The sequence below is a fragment of the Pygoscelis adeliae genome, unplaced genomic scaffold, assembly GCF_000699105.1.
Source record: "Pygoscelis adeliae isolate BGI_AS28 unplaced genomic scaffold, ASM69910v1 Scaffold4, whole genome shotgun sequence".
Classification (NCBI taxonomy): domain Eukaryota; kingdom Metazoa; phylum Chordata; class Aves; order Sphenisciformes; family Spheniscidae; genus Pygoscelis; species Pygoscelis adeliae.
In genome coordinates, this window is record NW_008824986.1 from 16,042,814 (window position 1) to 16,062,750 (window position 19,937).

Sequence of the window (19,937 nt, forward strand, 5' to 3'; positions counted from 1 at the left end):
CCCTGGGACAGCAGCAGTGGCCCAACAGTCCACCCCTGCTTGAGCGCTCCTGCTCCATTGCAGGACTTGTGCAGGGGAGCCCTGGCTGAGTTCTTCCTCAGTTACATGGCTGTCATCTGAGTGAAACCGATTCATGCTCTGAACCTCAGGTGGACAAATGGATAATGACTGGTCCTGACTGGTGCTCACGTACAAGAGAAGAAAGGGATTTTAGAAAGACTTCCCATGCAAGGTGTTTGTAAGCACCTAATCTTCCTGTACAGTCTATGAGAAGAGTGTCCCACTTTGGTACCAGTGGCCTTTCCTACAATTGTATAGAGAAGTCCTGGCATTTTGTTTTGGTATTCTCAATCATTTACAGGTGTAGGTATCGGTTAGCAGTTGTGGGATGAGGCATCTCTACGGTTTAGGGATTATTGGTCCCTAAAGTGGGGTGCACGACAGAACAATTCATGCAATTGAGTCTTAGAGGTCAATTTTAAGCACATGCCTAGCATCTAACCTAACACCATTACATCAATTATTCCTTTGTCAAATGATACTCCAGTACAAGGCTCTGCTCTTCTGTAGTCATTAAAAAGCCCTAACAATAGGCTATTATCTCCAGATTCCAGCTAAGGCAGCTACTTTCACCTTACCTATATTTTCTATGTGATAGTATGGGAGGGAGCAATACATTTTAAATTGTTATGTATGTCATATTCCTGCATGGTGTGCCATAGGATTGTGTTTCCGTATGATAAAAGTGGTATATTGATATGCTGGTCTGTATTTGTATAGCCCTTAAATAACCTCTCAGATGAAGGGTGCTATGTAAATTTAAGTACACATTAAGGACGGCAGACTCACTTCCACAAAGTCCACTTCCTTCAGTCAGCTCTGTTGAAAGTTTAGCTTGAAAGTTTAGCTCTCAATTGTAATTATTAGTGTCATACCTCACTTTCCAGACCCTAACAGTAGGGGAGACACTTGACATGTGGACAAAAATTTTCCTGTCCCACTTTGCAGTAGATTGGAAAAGTTTCCCCCATTGTGTACCGTGTCTCAAATGAAAATCAGAAGCCCAGGTTGTTACCTCTCTGCTGCTCATTCCCTGTCACAGTAGCCAAGATTTTCAGCTTCAAATGGCATGCCCAAGCTACAATGAGCTGCAGAACCTTGCAGCTCCCAATGACTCCTCTTTGCAACTGATGTGCATCTAGCACTGGTTTGTCATTGTTTCCTAGGTCCAACTTCAAGAGCAGACCACAAAGGCAAATGAAGTTGCTCACCCAATCATATTCCTCATGGGCACATGTCCTTTTTTTTAAATGACAAACAAAAAACCAGATGAAACATTTTGGAATGCTGCGGCATGACTGAAGCGCTCAACCCCAAGGATGTCTAGTAACAAAATAGCAAGTGATGCTGCAGATGATGACTTAGATGAGCTGGCAGAACAGCCTAAGGTCTGTACACTCCATTGCCTAGCCACATTTTCAAACCATTCTAATTACCAAAATAGTCTAGAAAGTCTGCTCTGTCTTTTACCTTCCCAACATAAATAAAGTCATGAAAATGTTGGCTGGATTTAATTTGTGTATCTTTGCTTTCCACACATTCTTTCTGGTTTGGGATAGAGAGGTATAGCCCTCTCATCCACAGAACAGGCCCAGTCCTGGCAGCAGCTATTCAAGATCAACCACATCTGGGGATGAAATGTACTGCGTAAAAAAGGGTGTTACTGTCTCTTCAGCACGGTGCTTTAGCTCAGTTCTGCAAGGACCTGCTTAAAGGCACTTCTCTTTCCCACTTCTCTCAGTATTTCACCTTTCTGCAAAGTCAGCCTAATGCCAGTTAGCTCTGATGACATATTCTTGGAGCGTGGCTGCATGACCACTGAGAGAGAGTAGACTGACACCACCGATAATAGTTATTAAATAGGTATGAGGTGGGCAACGTTTGTTCGCTTCCTACTTGGAAGTCTTCCGGCCAACAGAAGTTCTGGTTTCTCACATGAATGAGCAGAGTTTTGGTAGATGTAACCTGACTGAAAATGTCATCTATATGAATGAAACCCACAATATTATGGGTCCCTTCGAATTTGAGGTATTCTATTGTTCTATGATTCTAATATTCTGAGTGCTTCTGTCCTCCTTAACACCACATGAACTATCAGAAATTTTGGTTTTACTGTTCATGGATATTGCATATCAGCTGCATGCTCTTCTGCAAATTTTGCTTGTGGTCTTTCTCTCAGAATTTTAAATCAACTTCACAGGGAGCTAAGGCCTAAGGATTTGCAAATGTGGTGATTTAATCAACTCCAGAACCAAACGCCCAGGTATGTATTTTCCTGCAGTTTGAAAATAAGTCTTTCATAGCTGGATGATTCATTCACTTTCTTGTCTGATGTATAATTTTAAGCAGTGTTACTTGTTGAAGAAGAAAAGCGGCAAAGGTGAAGCTTTAGCTGGAAAGCAATACGCAGTTTTGAGGCACTTGTCATTGTCAACAGAAGTAGTGTCAAAAGAGACAGGGAAGTGAAAATAATTTTTAGATTCCAAGGTTGTGGAAGTGTTTGTTAAGTATTTGCATTGCGCAAGGTTCTTAAAAGTGGCGTTCTTCTAGCGCTTTTTTTTTTTTCTGTGAAAAACAGTCAAGTTGCTTAAAATTTCTCAGTGAGTTTGCCTAGAATTTGCAATACCATTGAGGTGACTTTGCTTCTGTTATTGCTGCCACCTTGAAGCTGTGGTCTTCTAGTCCACAGCAATTGCAAAGTAATCTAAGTTACTGTGGCCTTCACAGTGTGGGCTCACTCAAATAACCCTGCTGATGACATAGGCCACAAACGTCCAACTGATCTTAAGTTGCTGTAACTTGACTTGAGACGTAAGAATATTTAATTTTTTTCAGAATACCCTGATGTGCCAAAAGGCTCCCAGTTAAAGCTTGATCCCTGTGACGCTGAGTCAGTGATGTTCTCAACATGCACAAAAGCTCCCACTGTCACCTCCACCACTTCAGTGAGGTTTAGATGTGACGCCAAGACCCTCATTTGGGGTGGTGATTTCCAGCAGCTCCTGGCAGTTTGGTGCTCACTGGAAGAGCATTTCGTTACTGTCAGTGCCCTTTAGCTCGAGTCTGAGCTCTCCAAGGATCCCCCACAAACTGCTGACCTATGGATGTGAAAAACTGCAGCCATATCCATTCTGGAAAATGTTGTCCTGACTGTCTAAGCAGATTTAAGAAAATCACTGATAATAAATCTTCCAGTATTTCCTTTGTATATAAATTGGTATCTCCATTTCCCATTTTTCCTGATATATTTTATTCTGTGACTTATATCCCACACAGAAGCAAAGCTTTTTAAATATACTAGAAGACCTCATGATGCACAGCTGTTACAAATGGTTTGTAGTTAAATCAAACGTATTAAAAATGTGTTCTACACTTAAAAAAGAGATGAGTGATCTCTGTTGCCTCAGTTTATAGATATCAGAAGAAAAACAGCCTGCTGTTCAGAAAGCGTTGAACAGCCATCCTTTGAAAATTAGATCCATTTGAGGGAACATTAAGTTGGGAGTCCCAGAATTGAGTGCTTAAGTGCTTAAGCCACTTAAAAATATTTAGAACAGAGAGCTCACCTGACACTCTGGGAACACTAGAGTGCTCCCAGGATTTGCAAAGATGAAAGACTTTATGGTAGACTAGCACTGCATTGCCAGATTCCTGCTTGATATAAAATTTAATTTTGAACTTAAAGCTGCTTATTTGATTTTTTTGTTGTGTTTATTGAAGGATGTGCTCTGTGAAAGTGTTCATAGATTTTAAAATCAAAGGAGAAGAAGGATTCCAGGAGATTAAAGATGAGAGTGCGTTAACCCCTCAGATTTAGGACGACAGAACATTGTACAGTGGACAATATCTTGCTTACAGGATGGAGAATGTGTACTACTGAACTGGCACGCATAAAAAATTTGACAATAGATATTAACCACCTGGCCATACCACTGAAAGAATCTGTTTTAAGAAGTTGTGTAAATAAACTTTGATAGTTTGCATAATAACATTTTCTTATCATCTCTAAAGCTGATGAGTTCAAACAGCAGGACACGGGAGATTAGCAACACGAGCCTTTCTTTGGAAATGAGATTCAAATTCATCTGTACTTTGAACAGACTGGAACATTTTTTCCACCATGAGAAACTCTCAGACACATTATAGATTTTTTTTAAGTTTTACGTATTTATTTTGTATGGTAAATGGTACCTACAGGCTTAATTCAGGGCTTTTAACTCCTTTTTCACCTTGCAGAAGGTTTTCATTAAGAACGCAGAAAATGCAATGCAACCTTTCAAATATCAGGCTAAGAAAAAAAAACAATCTAGGAAATGCTTTTTATGACAGGGCTATTTAAATATAATCACATATCTGTCATCATACAGGCCTGCTTATAACAGGTTGTCAGTTCTCCTGGAGAGGGGGTGATCTGCAGTCAAAGGTTTTAAATAAGTAAGAGTGTAGGATTTTTAAAAAGTCTATAATGGACATCTAAGAAAAAAAATCCGTAATTTTTATCATTTATTTCTATTAAAGCAGCCCTCAGCAACCCCAAGTTAGGGCTAGAGCCCCACTGTGCTGGGCACATGAGAAAATTAGCGTGTGCTCATGCAGCTATGTGTTTATTTATGGGCAGTCCTCTACCACAGTGAAAAAGCTCTTTGCCATCACCAGCAATGTGCCTGGACAATGAAGCATGTACGTAGTTTTGAAAAACTGGGGGCCAGCAAGCAGATTCTACAAAGATCATAGTCTTCCAAAACAAATCTTTTGTAGAATTTGTCTTCTAGGGTATTTGGTCACAGAAACTATGTCTGTACTAGCAAATTAAAGCTGTGTAGGACCTTTCCTTGGCACTGAGAGGATCTGGCATGGAAGAGCACAGAAGCTACTAGACTCTCTGCTTGTACGCTCCCTGGCCCCAGCAACAACCCAACCCTACCTTGGAAATTTTGAGAGCGGTGGTACTTGTAGGCATCAGGCAGGACAAGGACTACTCTAACAACTTGCTCTTGCTTACTGTGCTGATCTGAAATGTCTCACTTTTATTTTATTGCACTCCCTCTGTGTGTAACGTCCAGCTCCTTCTTCTTAGTTTGTTGTCAGGTTGTCGGTTCTTCTGGGCAGGCAGCTGCTGCTATGCACAGTCCTTCGGCTGCCACGGCTGGGCTGGGCATCTGGGCTCTGGTGCAGCACCGCTACGCCTGTCACATACAGTTCATCAGGACACACAATTTTGTCCCTGCGGAAATGCTGACGCTTAAAAATGAGTTTTCTTTCTCAGTAGGAAAAATAATATGAAAACGATTTTACTCTGATTTAGAAGTGATTTCGTAAGTCAAAACTGAGAATACACCCCAAAAAACCAAAAGATATTTTCAACTGAAGTCAAACAGCTAGATATTCGGGGGCAGGGGAAAGATAAAGTATTCTAGAAAGCTGGCTCAAACACCTTGTTTACATTCTTCTAACTGAAAAAAAATTGAAATGCCATTAAAATTGTCAGTTTTGCACAGAAATTTGTAATTTGATGAAACAATAAGAAGAAAAGCTTGCCAAAAATATTAGTAAGCCGGTACCAACAAGAACAGTGCTTCATTATGGTCTAGGGGACTATGCAACTGATATATAATCACAGAGAACTGAGTACTCTCAACTCCCACTGCCGTAACAGACAAGACCTAACTTGGGCTCTGTTCTGTTTTATGACAGTTTTGGTTATGCAGCCTTACATTCTTGACTACAATATTAATTGCATTAGCTATAGGGTTTTTTAATCTTAAAAGAGATATGTGCGACTCTCTTAGGACTGTAAAGTAAATAAACCAAAGTTAGGGAGTCTGGAAAAAAAATTAAGCTCCTAAGATAATATCTTAAAATTTTTGTTGAATTTTATTGGTCTTAGATGCTTATTTCCAAATGTTAATGTCATGCACTAGGTGCTTTACACTTCAAGTCCCTCCGTTTTACAGAAAAGGGAAAACAACACATTGTTCCTTCCAATATTTTCCTTAGATACTGTATTATCTTAAAAGGAAAATCAACTAGGGGAAGGTGTGAAAGAGTTAAAAAGGCAGCTTTTAGTGAAAAGCCAAGCTCCTGATCCCACGCATACTGGAATGAGGCTTTGCAAGTTAGTTCTAATAAAATATGAGAAAATAAGGTTAGAATATCAGACAGGAATTCTACAGGATTAAAGGTAAAAATAAACCAGGCCAGGCCAAAAGATTTATGTACGATTGCAGAAGTTCCCCAAGAAAAGGCCTGACCATCTATCTGTCTGGGTATTCATGCTGCACCTAGAGTACTCCTAGATTCCTCACTGACACTGAGGTCTCACACAACTCCATCTCAGCGCAAGGCTTCCTACCTTCTCTGGCTGACCAGGAGATGTCGATCCTGGCAGACTGCTGGCCTCAGTTATAAATGCCTTTCATTACCTCTTGCCTGGACTGTAGCTGTGCAATACTGCAGATGAAATCATCACTGTTTCATGAATTACAGCGAAGTCGTGGCCCAGCAGTATGTCCCAACAGCAAATGAGAGATCATTACATGTCTCCCTCCTCTACTGAGGCAGGCTTCCCATGGAAGAGTGCCACCTAACCGGCACTAACAGGACTTAGACCATTGCCTTTCCTCAGAAGAAATGACTTATGGTCCAAACAGCCAAAAGCCTCCCTCTGGCAGAGGGAGCTGACAGCTTCTTAGGAGGATCCACTCCATCCTGTGCCACTCTGCAGGAGCAGCGGTAGCATGTGTCCCCCAAAGGATATGGGAATGACGGGAACCAGCTTCTGACGCTGAGTGTGGAGAAGTATGGAGAGAACAGCTTATACAGAAGAGTAGACCTGTGGCTGAGGAAATTGAATCCTTCTGTTCAAAGTACCAAGTAAAATCCATGAAATTGTTCACAATCTTCCAGATGCTCAGTGCCAAACATAAAAAAGTCAGGTAGGTGTTAAGAGAGAACATTGATCAGTCAACTCAGATCTCCATTATAAGGGTAACAACCAGCAGTTCAGGAGACATCCTTGTGGCTTGTCCAAAGCCATGGAGTGAAATTCTATTGGAATTAAACGTAGCCACAAACTTCACCTCCTACAGACACTCCAAATGCACCTTTTGCAACAGCCCACAATGGGAAGACCCATCCTTTCACTCATGTGTGTAGGATCTGTTGTATTTTAGTGGAAGACAGAGGTACCACAGTGCAGGATCAAACCCTATGTCCGATGCTCTTTTGTTTTTTATCCGTTCCATTCAATTGTCTCTTCATCCACCAGAAAAAACTAAAAAATCCAATAAATATTGTGAAGACAGATGCGTCTTTAGCCAACTTCAACATTTTTTCAGCATGTGATCAAACAACCCTATAAAAAGTGTGATAAAATCTTTGGACCCTTTAGGACTTGAACCTGGAGAGACGTCCAGTTCAGCTGAACTCCATGCACCCTTCCGGAATTCCTGGACGAAGGACATAATCCCCCCAGTTCAGGAAAGTTTTTTAATTTATTTGCTTGTACACTGCTGAAGCTTCAGCGGGACAAGCAATGGGAGATTCGTCTATAAACAGATTAGCAAGAGCAAGACATTGGAACGATGGAAGCAGAACTTCAAATTTTGTAAAGTCGTTTATTTTCTTTTTCTGGCTTCTGAATCTATTTTTAAAGCTGTTTTGCTTAGATTAAGCACTGCTAGGGAAATAAACCTGTCATACCAACTGTTATTATCATTTATATTGCCATAGCGTCTAGGAGTTCTTCTCAGGAAAAACTCCATGGCATTAGGTGTTGTGTAAACACATAGGGAGAAGAAAGTCCCGTATCCACTGAGAGGTTACAACCGACGTACACCACCAGGCAACCAACAATACAGTGCAACCAACAGACAGAGCCTGACAGCGAACAATGAGATACTGTTGGTTTAAGAGTGAGTGATCTCAGTCCAGGAGAGCCTAAATGTTGACCATATTTCAGTGTTGTAAGAAAGGCTTTGCCAGAGTTGATGAGGAAATCCTTTTGAAAATTAAGGGAAGCCTCAGAGGCACTTTTTGCAAGGTTTGCAAGATTAATAGTGGATAATGGTGCAGAAAGATGAAAAAATCAGAGGCAGGAGTTGGTATCTTGAAAATGAATAAAACCTCACAGATAGGATGACTATGCTGTGAATGGCATATTGAAACATGCGGAGGTGCAGCATATGCTTGATACTAGCAAGTAGGGAGAGCTGGCAGTTGGATTCAAGAAAGTAACGTTTCAGTCATTGCCCTTCGGGCTACAAAACCAACTTGACAAAGTCGCATTTTGGATAGGTAAGAGCAGGACAAGATTCTGTTAACTAACATGGCGTGTTGTAGTGGTTGAGACATGAGGTAGAAAACCTTGAGCAAATATTCAGACTAGAGAGAGAGAAGACAAAAGATGGAAAAAAAAAATCTGCAAAAATTCAGATACTGTCCAAATGCAAGGATCTAGTGAGATGCTGAAATCTGATCGAACGCTGAAGTTCTAAGGCTTACCTGTAATCAGCAGGATTGCTTGATAAAGGAAAGGAGTAACATGAAGGAATAGCGAAGAGATGATTAGGAGTTTTCAGCTATATTAAATTTTATGAAGTCAAAGGAAGATAAAGGATGAAACTTAAGTTTGACCGAAGGAGACCATTCTGGAGAGAGGTAGGACTCTGACTCCTCAGCACAGGTGGTTGCTGAACTTTGTACCATCCGGAGACAAAGCGTGCACAGGGAAGAGGGAAGGAAGAGTGGCAGTCCACGGGTATTCCCACCAAAAGCTGGAGATGGGGAAGACAAGAACTATTCAGCCAAGGACATGATGAAGGAGCAGTTTCCAAAGTATGTGGAGAGCTGGAATAAAGGGAAGTACAGAATAAAAATGAAAATTTCAAAACCAAAAGACTGTTGTATATATTGAAGGCAACTGGCAGGCCAAGAAGATTGAAAAGATTTAGCTAGCAATAGATCATTAGAAACCTTGCTGAGAGCAATCTCAGTGGTCAGCATGGGGACAGCGAAATTAGTGGGATGTAATATAGATGTGAAATAGAGGAAACAGGAGCTCTTGCTAATAGCACATTTCATGAGCATAAAAAGAAAAGGGAAGGGGATGTATGGGTTAGGAATATTTTTTTCCAGTGTGAGAGAAACTAGATTACTTTTCTCTCATGAGTGAAAAGAGCTACAAGCAGATAGTCAATGGGCTGCAAGCTTTGGGAGAACTAATTAGAGCGATGAAGGTAAAGTGAAAAGGATCAAGTGATAGTCACTAAGAGAAAACTCAGCAGAGATTAATGAGAGAAGTGCAGCAATGTAGGGATAAATGCATCTATTTGCTGCCTGGGAGAAATGTATAAACTCCACTGTCCAGTTAGAAGCAGGAAAATTTATTCCACCTAAGGGTTCAGCCTTCACATGGTTTATATCATAGAGTCAAACTTACTACTGAATCTGAGTCTCTTCCCAAATGGCGGAGAATTCAGTAGACTTTACTGCTGAGATGTACTATTGAAGTGCCACATTGGAACATAATCCTAGTGGATTTTCCTCACTAATTTCCTTGTCTGACAAAAAAGTGGATAGGATATATCATTGCTTACAATAGTCCTCATAATGTTAAGCTGACAGGTCAGAATTGCTTCAGAATAACTTGAACACTTTTTTCTGAAAATTTCTTTACTTAACTGTAAGCATTTCTCAGTTTAAAACATACAAGTTTTCTAGGCTAACAACATAAACTCGGGATTTTTTGCAAATCGCAAATTAGCTCTTTCCTGGGACCACTTTAATCATAAATATGAATTTCCTTCAAGACTGTGAGAAGCTTCAACATGGATTAAATCCAAAAGAATCCTGATAATTTTTTGCTTGCTGCTGTACAAGGTACTCCACAAGCCTTCTGTATGTTACGAGAAGGTGGAAAACAAATACTGTGACAGGTTCATCTGAGCTAGAGTGTTCTATGAAAATAGATGCATGCCTGCCATCAGATGTCTACAATAAAGTAGTCTCTCCTACTGTCGAGACCAAAACTGCGATATGAAGAGTCCCAGAGAGCATCACGGTGATTGGGCTACCACAGTATGTGAAAGCAGGAGAGACCCTGAACCGAGTGTGTAAGGAAAATGTATAACCATGTGAAAGGGAATATACTTACATAGACCAGAAGCAGGTCACAAAGTTGCTGAGACCTTCCATCCACTAACGTTTAAAAATAGGTATTTTTTGAAATCAGCAAGCTCACTGTATATTAGAAAAAAGATACTTAAACTTCTATATAAAATATAACATCCATCCTACTTCACTTCTCTTAGTAAAGTTCTGTATCCTCCTGTATTTTATGCATTTCCATGTAACTTAAGCCTACTGGAAAGAGAATCATTCTGTTCAGCATCCTCAAGTAAATAAAAAATTTTAATCCCCTGCTAGTTTAAATTCATAACTGATCTTGTTATGATTCAGTAAATGTTTCATTTCACACTTGCCAATGAATTTGTGAGGCAAATTTTGTCAGGCTACTAGGGACTCAATTTCTGAGCATCCCGGGACAACCTCTGCACATTCCTCATACGGTCTAAGAAGTTCTGCCACGTGCACCTCCTTTGATTTGAGTCTGTGATAACAACAGCACTTTATAGCACTTCCACTGCTAAGAGCACGGCAAAAAACGCTAATTAAATCCATCTTCTTCACTCAACTGCATAAAGAGAAAAATTTAAATGATGGCTTTCTCAGTAGCCCCCAGCAAATTTCCCTTGGTTTTAACTGCCATTTAGGCATCGATGCTCCTACGCACTGCTTGGTGCATTTCAATTGTACATTCTCTCCTGTGATTCCATTTGCCGAATGTATTAAGATTCTGAAAAACAGTTACATCTCTCATTCTTAATGATCTCTGTATTTTAGTATTAACCCCAGATAACAACTTGGAAAACATCACAGCTTTAGTCGAGTCATAAGTGTGTCAGCGTGCATAAGGAGAGGGAGGGAAAGCGCAGAGGCCTTGATGTAACGACTGCTTATGCTTGCTGCTGACCATTAAACTGCTGACTCTGCTTTGCTCTGCTGTAAAACACATCACACTTACGTGCTGTCATCTCAGACGCAGGGTTCAGATCTTCGCTAGGGAAGTGATGTGCTTTCCCAAGCCCTGCTGTATAAAGAAAATATTAAACCTGCCTTCTTGTTAGTAAACAAAGATGCCATTAGAACAACTTTTCAGTTCTCAAGGACAATAATTGCAATGATAGCTTCAAAGATCAAAAATAACATTGCAGTTCCATGGTGGATGGGATTCATGAGTGAATATACGGCACGGAGGTAAATTTGACTAAGTATTTGGTTTTACAGAAGCAACCTCTTCGTTAATATCTAACTATTCCTTAATATTGCAGCTTTGTTCAGTGTTTGGAAAATACACCCACTGTTTACAGCCTGTTGTTAGGAGCTCTGAGCACTGGTAAGCCCACATACTCTGCTTAAGGGAATGCCTGAGACAGGAAAAATATGGAGAGATTTAACTAAGGGTTACAACTTGCTAATGCTTTTCCAAAAAATGAAAGAAACAACATGTGCTGCTGTAGCAATACTTTAGGAAGCTATTCTTTTACACTTGAAGGCTGGCATCCTCACCTCTGCTTTGATTTCTGTGCTTAAGAGGGCAAAGGAGAACAAACCAGCTCTATAAAGCCCAGTTACAGAAAGGGTAGAATTTGCTCTGAGCACTGGTAAGCCCACATACTCTGCTTAAGGGAATGCCTGAGACAGGAAAAATATGGAGAGATTTAACTAAGGGTTACAACTTGCTAATGCTTTTCCAAAAAATGAAAGAAACAACATGTGCTGCTGTAGCAATACTTTAGGAAGCTATTCTTTTACACTTGAAGGCTGGCATCCTCACCTCTGCTTTGATTTCTGTGCTTAAGGAAGAGGGCAAAGGAGAACAAACCAGCTCTGTAAAGCCCAGTTACAGAAAGGGTAGAATTTTGCTACAGACAGCGGCACATAGAATAGCCATCAGGTATCGTTTTCAGTTTCTGGTGGGATTGTGTGCACGAAATACCAGGGTGACAGGCAGAAAGGATGAAATTCAGATGAGGCAGCAAGGTCATGATTTTGAACAGCTACAGGAAACTACTTCAGATGGGAAGGACAAGGCAGGGAGAGAAGCCTTTTAAAGCCCCATCCACCCGATCGCTGGATAAGTTCCTCTTGGCAGGAGATTGCAGAATCCCTTGCAATAACAAGAAAATATCTTGGCCCGGTTAGCGAATTTCACATGAAAGGCTCCTTTCCCTTGCCTTTAGAAACAACCTAATTGATTGTTTCCTAGAGCAGCGACTTTGTGACCACAGATATCTCTACCGGGCAGTGCCTCCCTGGGTTCTGGCAAAATGCAAAAGTCCAGCTCAGTCACACAAATGCCGTTACACACATAAGCATCATAGATTTGTTTGCACATAGAATGTACAAGTCTGTGTACATACAGGCTTATTGTTTTAAGAATACTTAAATAAAAGTTGGGGGTGAAGGTGTCATTTCAGAGGTGATGGCTGAAAGCAAGTCAACTTTCAGCTTTATGATCTGAGGCAAATGCTCACTAAGATGCTGAGAGATGACACGACCCTGCCTAAGCTAGCTACGTTAGGCTTGGTAGAAGCTTTAGACGCACTTTATAACAAAGCACAGGAATTGCAAATAAATTTGTTTGAATGTTTGTCAAATTCAGACTTACTGCATCAGGCTAAACTGAATATATTTAATCTGGATGGAAATCAAAGAAAGTTAGCTGAGTTTTGTAAGTAGTATGTATAAATGTTTTAAACATTTGAATGGATGAATAGTCATGAGCAATAATCTTTAGCAATGGGAAAAAAATTCAGCAGAGATACACTTACTATTGCTGGGGCTCACCTATAGTAAATATGCCAGTATTTTTGGCATACGATGCTTTCATTAATGATAAATCATTGTATCAATAAAAACATGATGAGCAGCATAAATAAGAGATTATCTTTGTAGGTATGTTGGTATCAGTCCTCAGTTGCATTGGTGCACACGAGAAGCCTGTATTAGTACTCTGTATCCGTATGTTCTTAGTCACAGCTGCAAAACTGTTATGCAAGTAAAACAATTATATCTTTTAGAAGCTGCTGTTAAAATATGGTTCGACCATAATTATTAAACGGGCACCCACATACTGCAAACCGCGGCAGTTTAGCCACAGTAATATGGCCAACAAACAGTGCTTCAAAGCGGAGCTCAATGCAGCGAGATCTGTTCCAGTAGCTAAGCTCGCTCTGGGATCTCTGCAATAAGCTGAAGGCTACAAAACAGTCAGCCTATGACTCATGCAGTACACCATTTCTCATCTCTTTTATGTGCAGAAATGGAATAAAACCAGATCTCTTGTTTCCAGACCACTGTGTAACATTGAAACTGGGGAGTCCTCACGACTGCACGCTGTTTTACCAACCTTCAGGTCACTGAATGGCCGGCTGACAACCACGACTGCAGAACCCTGTGAGAAAGGGAGTGTGAAATGAATAGTACTTGTTAATTAAAGGATTTTAATCAAGCTATAAACCCTTACAGCAGACGCATTTCATAACTTCCACATCCACGTTCATGTAAAGATTGACAGACAAACCCAGCCTTGAAAGAAAAGATAAAATTTTTAATGTTTATTTTTCCATTAAAAAGCTTTACAAGGAGAAAGAGGTTTCACAGGAGAAAGAGTACATTCTTAAATCACTGTTTATTTGTTGAATTGATATCCAAGGCTGACATTTCTTCTACAGGGTATTTATTTGTTCTCATAGTATTACAGGACATTTACCTTTTATTTAAAAAGGATCATAATCCATGAATATTGTTAAGAACGCTATTAGGCAATGCTGTATGTGAAGAATTTACACAATCTACATCAGCTGTAGATGAAGTGCCTTCAGTTTTAATTCTTCGCATATTTTGTAGTAACAAACATAAAACACATCTTTTAAATGTTCAGATATTTGAAAGGCTTTGCATCGCATGTAATGGAAAACCAGAGGTTTAGTATCTCAAAGAGCAGACAAAAATATTCCAATGTCCACAAAGCAACACTGAAGTTCTCAAAGAAGAAAAAAAAACAAACGCCGTCTTTCCCCTTAAACCATGCAGAGACATTTATTAAGGTGTTAAGTGCTCAAATGTGACTTTCTTCTCCAGTATTATACTGCTGGGATTTTTAGACATCCCAGCATCATAACCTAAATGAAGTTATATGGTTTCACAGTGAGAGAACCTGACCCTTCCTAGCTGCCTCTACACACAACCTTCTGCCATTTAAAGAATCTTTGCTGATCTGTAAAACAGGAAAAAAACCCAACAAAATGAAGACCAACCCTCCACCCCTCAAATACCAAGAAGCATCACCCTTGCCCTTTTAGATCAATGCATGTTTTGCCTTCCATCTCTCTCATATCACAATTTCAGCAAGATGTTTGAAATCTCCTTGCCAAGTTTGTTCTGAAGTATACAAAAGAGGCAACAACAGTTTCATAAGATTGAGAAAAAACATTTTGAAGTACTTCGTAAGAAGAGTAGCTTGAACAAAAAGCACCTTAATTTCAACATAATTCAAAAACATAAAGGAGAAGGAAAACTCTGAAGAGTTTCAGAATTAGTAGAGAATTAAAAACCCCTGAAACTTGCAAACCATGAAGGTCAAACACCTTATTTCAATCAGTACTCCAACATTTCTGTAAGGATACACTTTCAAGTATTGTTATGGAAGGCACTGATTTTTTTCCTTCAGCCATCACGATGTAATGAAAATGCAGAATTTCTGTCACATTGGGCTGAACTACTGGCCCTAAAGATATTTGCTGCTAACCTTGGAGCACCTGGATTTCACCCAGTCGCAGTTTTACAACTACCTTATTTTTCTTTATTGATTTCTTTATAAAATCACACAGACCTATGACATGTTTTAATGATACAATGATTAATGGCACATTAATGGTAATGATTTATAGAAAAGAAAGTTTTAATTGCACTAATTCTCCTTTAAAAGTGAAATTGGATAGCTTTGAAGTTAAACATTCAAAATATAAAACATTTAGCAATTCTGTTCCTCCACTTTACTATCAATTCCAAATTTTTAAAATCTGGAAGCCAGTTATCTGACATAGGCAACTCTCAGGACAGATTCCTTGAATGGATGGTTCAAAACGAGGTATTTCAGTTTAATCAAAAGCTTGAAAAACAAGCTCTTATTTTTAAAAAACATGAATATAAAATCAAATTGGGAATCATTATCTTGCTTTCTATGAAGCCTGACAATGGCCAGATGGGTTGGGTTTCTAAATACTTAGTCAAAAGGGGGAAAATATAGCATGGAATATTGTTCTTCTGAGGCATGTTGAGTACAGAGCATTAATTTAAGGTAGATTTATGAACAGATTTTTACAAGTGGGATTTCTTTAGCTCAAAATTGTTGATGTTTCAAAGGAACTAGGCAAGACTTGAAAAATACTTGCAATTCTTTCGCTTAGCCCTAGGGCCTGCAAAAACAGTTCTCTGGTATGCTTGAAAGCAATGGACCAACAAAGAGGTACACTAAGCAGTAAGTAATTATAGCTGCACAAACACTCCTCAACTTATATCCAAGATTTCTAGTTTTGCAACTGTGACAAAAATGTGTTACCCTCTGAAAATAATTAAGCACAGTCTGCAACTGGGATAGCAAAGATAGCAAACTGGGGTATCTTTCAACTCACCTAATAGCCAAAGTATTTCATTTATAGTATCAAAGTTTCCTGAAACTGAGAGCCATCAAAACCCCTGCATAGGCTACTCAAGTTTGATGGGATGCTCTGGGAGATCTAGAAACAACTTCAGGACCTCACTGGACAGGGCCAAAAGTAAAGGTAAAAATTTTGATGGTAGCTGCATCAGTGTAAAGCTTGATGAAGTTGACCTGAGGACATAATCTTATTCTAATGCTACCTAGAAGTGGGGGGGAGGGTCCAGATAGGTCCTAAATTTCAGTAATTATTACCAGGTTATCTTAAGATAAAGAGTACTAATGAATCAATTAGCTGGAGATTTTTGCAGGAATAAGGGCAGAAGTCTTGCCTTCTTTATGGAGCAAGATTTTATAGGCCGTAAAGAGAAGTAGACCTAGGAAGCAGGAAACCCCAGAAAGCCAGTATGCACTAGGTCTATCCATTTTGAAGATTAGTGTCATGGTGTAACTCATCCTGAAATCATCACCTCATTTGCACCCTTTTGGAGTGAGCTGCCAGGTAATGTTATCTTTATATGGGACAGTGCTATTGCACTTGCTGTTTACATCCCCACCCCTAAAGCAGGGGAGGAGCAAGGAGCTGGTGGAGGGAATTACCCTACTTGGATCCCTCCATGGTAACAAGATACTGGCTGCATTTCATTCTTGGGGAAACTACAGGAGAAAAAGATAGATCCAAAAACCTAACCAAAATCCCCCATAATATTGTGACAAAGAAACTAAGACAAACTCGGAAACTCAATCATAGGTGTGCTGAATCCTTAACAAGAATGAATCCTAATCCTTAACGAGAGTAAGTGATTTTACATATGATAGTACAAAAACTGTAAAATGTAAGAACAGCTGCTTCTGATGGAAGACAGTAGTCAAATTTGGTTATATGAACATAATGGAATGTAAAGTATTAGAAATACCATTTCTAAATTAATGATCTGTTGTAGTATACAAAGACAGATGTGGTGGTTTAACTAAAAAATAACCAGGTCTCACATTTTCAACAACTGTCTCCAACTAATTGTCACCATTCTTATACTTTTCCTGCTTGGGACAGAGAAGCTCCTCTAATCCCTGACAAACCAATTTCAATGAAAATTATAATGATTAATTCTAAATACTAAATCTTTGCTAACATAAATCAGTAATTTTAATTGATTATATGAACAACTGAGCTGGCAGATTTGAGTGGAGAGTTAGTGTGAGTGGTTGATAAGCTGCTGTGCATGATAAATTCTCCTCAGGTAGCACAACTGCAGCCTGGAGGACACATATAGACAATGTGTCACAGCATCTCTCGCACATTATACAAGCAAGAAAACTCACTTTTGAGTTACAACACACAGTTTATGAACACACTTCTGTGGGAGTTCAGCTGCAATGTCTCTCTGAGGTAAGTCTTAATCAGTAACAGCGACTTTAAAAAATTACCGATCATAAGAATGTACATAAATCTCTGCTATTGTCTGCTAAACTATAAGCCATTTTAAACTAGATATATCACTCGTAACTCTACAAACATTTAAAGCTTCCATGTATGTAGAAAACCTTGTTAGGAATCAAAAATTCAAGAGAATTTGTGGTCAGTAATACAACTCTCTCTGCTAAAATAAATAGTCAATAATTAAAGGAACAGAAGGACATGCCCCTGCACGAGAAGGAAAGTCACTTCATTCTGATCATCCCCCTCCTCTGAGCAAGAGATAAGGAATATGTTTTTCTTGACGTTCTCACAAAAAATAGTTTTACCCATGGTTTGAGCTACAAAGATTTGCCCATTGGAATAAAAAAAGTGCATTAAGAATATATACAATGTACTGGAAGCCATACACACCTTTACTCAGACTAAGGGGATAAGGCATTTACATTATTCTATAAAACTACTTTCTCATTTATTACTCATCTGGTCTGTACTCACTTTGTATCACAACATTACCACAGCATTATACAAACATAAAGCTCTACAACTGGAACACACGAACTATGAAGAAGTGCATCCAGCAGAAAAGCCCAAAATGACATGTGAGAATCTAACACAAAAAGGAGTCAACTAAAAATGTGTGCATAAAATGTGCCCATCAATAGGTTTACACAGTCAGCATCCCTCCTCTTCCTTCAACAGAAGGGAACAAACTACAGAAAGTTACTACTGAATTCAAACAACATGAAAAACCTATTAAAATACATTATGCTCTCTCTTCGAAACCACATTATCTTTTTCCTAGTCTAATGAAGAATATGGTACTGTAATTAAATAAAATTTCTAAAAACATCTCATGGAACTATTAATATATTCATTAAAAACCAAAAGCTGTTCCAGGAAAGCAAACGCTAGAACTAAATGCCACTGAACTTCTTTCCATTATACAATACAACCATGACCAATAGTCTTTAGAGATTTGCTATAGTAATTTATTAATTTATTAAGGTCTGATGCAAAACCTATTAAAGTCAGTAGAAAGACATGTTTTGAAAAGGCCTTGAATTACATACTTTTACTGTAAGATACAAATCTGGGAGTGCTGAGCCATACCAATCTGCTCAGAATTTTTATATCAGGAAACACTAATAAACTAAATTACCGTACAAAAAGACAGCAGTCTTCAATATATCTGATTTTTCAGTAGTAACAGAAGTAACATTTTCTGTTTTTCTGAATCATATTTTGAAGATGCTTTCTGGTACTTAACTGAAACAAATTTCTGTAGCTTGTATGTGCTATTCTGTTTGCCTGTCTGGTTACATTTATGGCACTTGCTGCTTTACTGTAAGAGCATCTTGTAAACCCTGGAGGAAGCAATGGAAATAATATCCCTAAACATCAGAAGCTTTTAAAAACTGTGTTTTTCTAATTACAGAACATTCAAATGTCTGTATACCACAAGTGAAACAGAAAGAGCGACTCCAGGAATGTGTATGCTAGTCCTTGGACACACAAAACATAGCATTAGGCTATATGATTCAAGGCCAATCACAGTGAACACACAGACTGAGTGAGGAGCAGAAGAACCCCAGTACGCTCATCAGCGAGAACTGGAGCACACTGAGAATCAGCTGCTCCTAAGATGACGAAGGAGAACGATTAGAGCAGTGTCCCTGTGTGAAACCCACTAAGATGAGTCAGGAAAAACAGCTCTCCCTTGCAAACTAAAGGGGTTATTGCCTAAAAGGGACTTACCAGATCTGGGGGGGAAAGCATTTTGGGATAGACAGATTTTCTTTGTAAATAGTGGGCTATGTGTCTTTTTAAGATGGTATCACATCTTCTGCCTCTCCTTTAGTATAAAGCCATTACAGTGCAGTAGCAAGGAATGCTCTGAGGCTTTGTAGAAAGAGTAATAGTAGCATGGACATAGTATAAACCAGGAGAGTGGGGGGTAGTATAAGATTCAGTCATCTGCCACAAGACATGGACTTCAAAGATAAAGAAAAAACTGGTTCAGACAGATATATTCCTGTTCTCCACAGATAGGTTCCTGTTCTCCACTAGTAAAGAAACTATTTTCCTTGAAATACGATTGTTTGAAATTTGGCTACAGCTAAATATTTAAAGGTCCTTTACAGTTTGATCCTGGACTTCAGCTTGATGGTTATGCAATGGTTTTCCTACTACCTACTACCACCCTTTCCCAATAAGCTTATAGTGGTTCTGAGTGTGTCTAAATACAGTGACTAGAAGTTGAAACTTGAAAACAAAAAGGATATGACACTTAAGCACACATTCACATGTGTACATTTAGATAGAAAACATATCTACAATACTATATTTAAACATTACACACTAAAGTTAAATAAAGTTAGGAATACACAGTCTGTCCCCTATAGCAATACATTAATTAAAAAGTGTCAATAAGAAAACAGATTTGTTGACTTTTTTTTTTTGAATACTGGAATTTTATGATCTCATCCAACTGAAATAGACAAATACAATGTCATTCTAGGTGAAAATGAGAGAAAAAAATCCATCTGCTGAATTATACGTTCAGGATAACTGTAAGAGTTTGGTTCGTTATTCTGAACTTCTGAAATTAATGCTTGTTTTCTTCAGTAAGCAACAGAAAATTTGTGGGCTAGCTGGAAGCTGATCTAAGGTTTC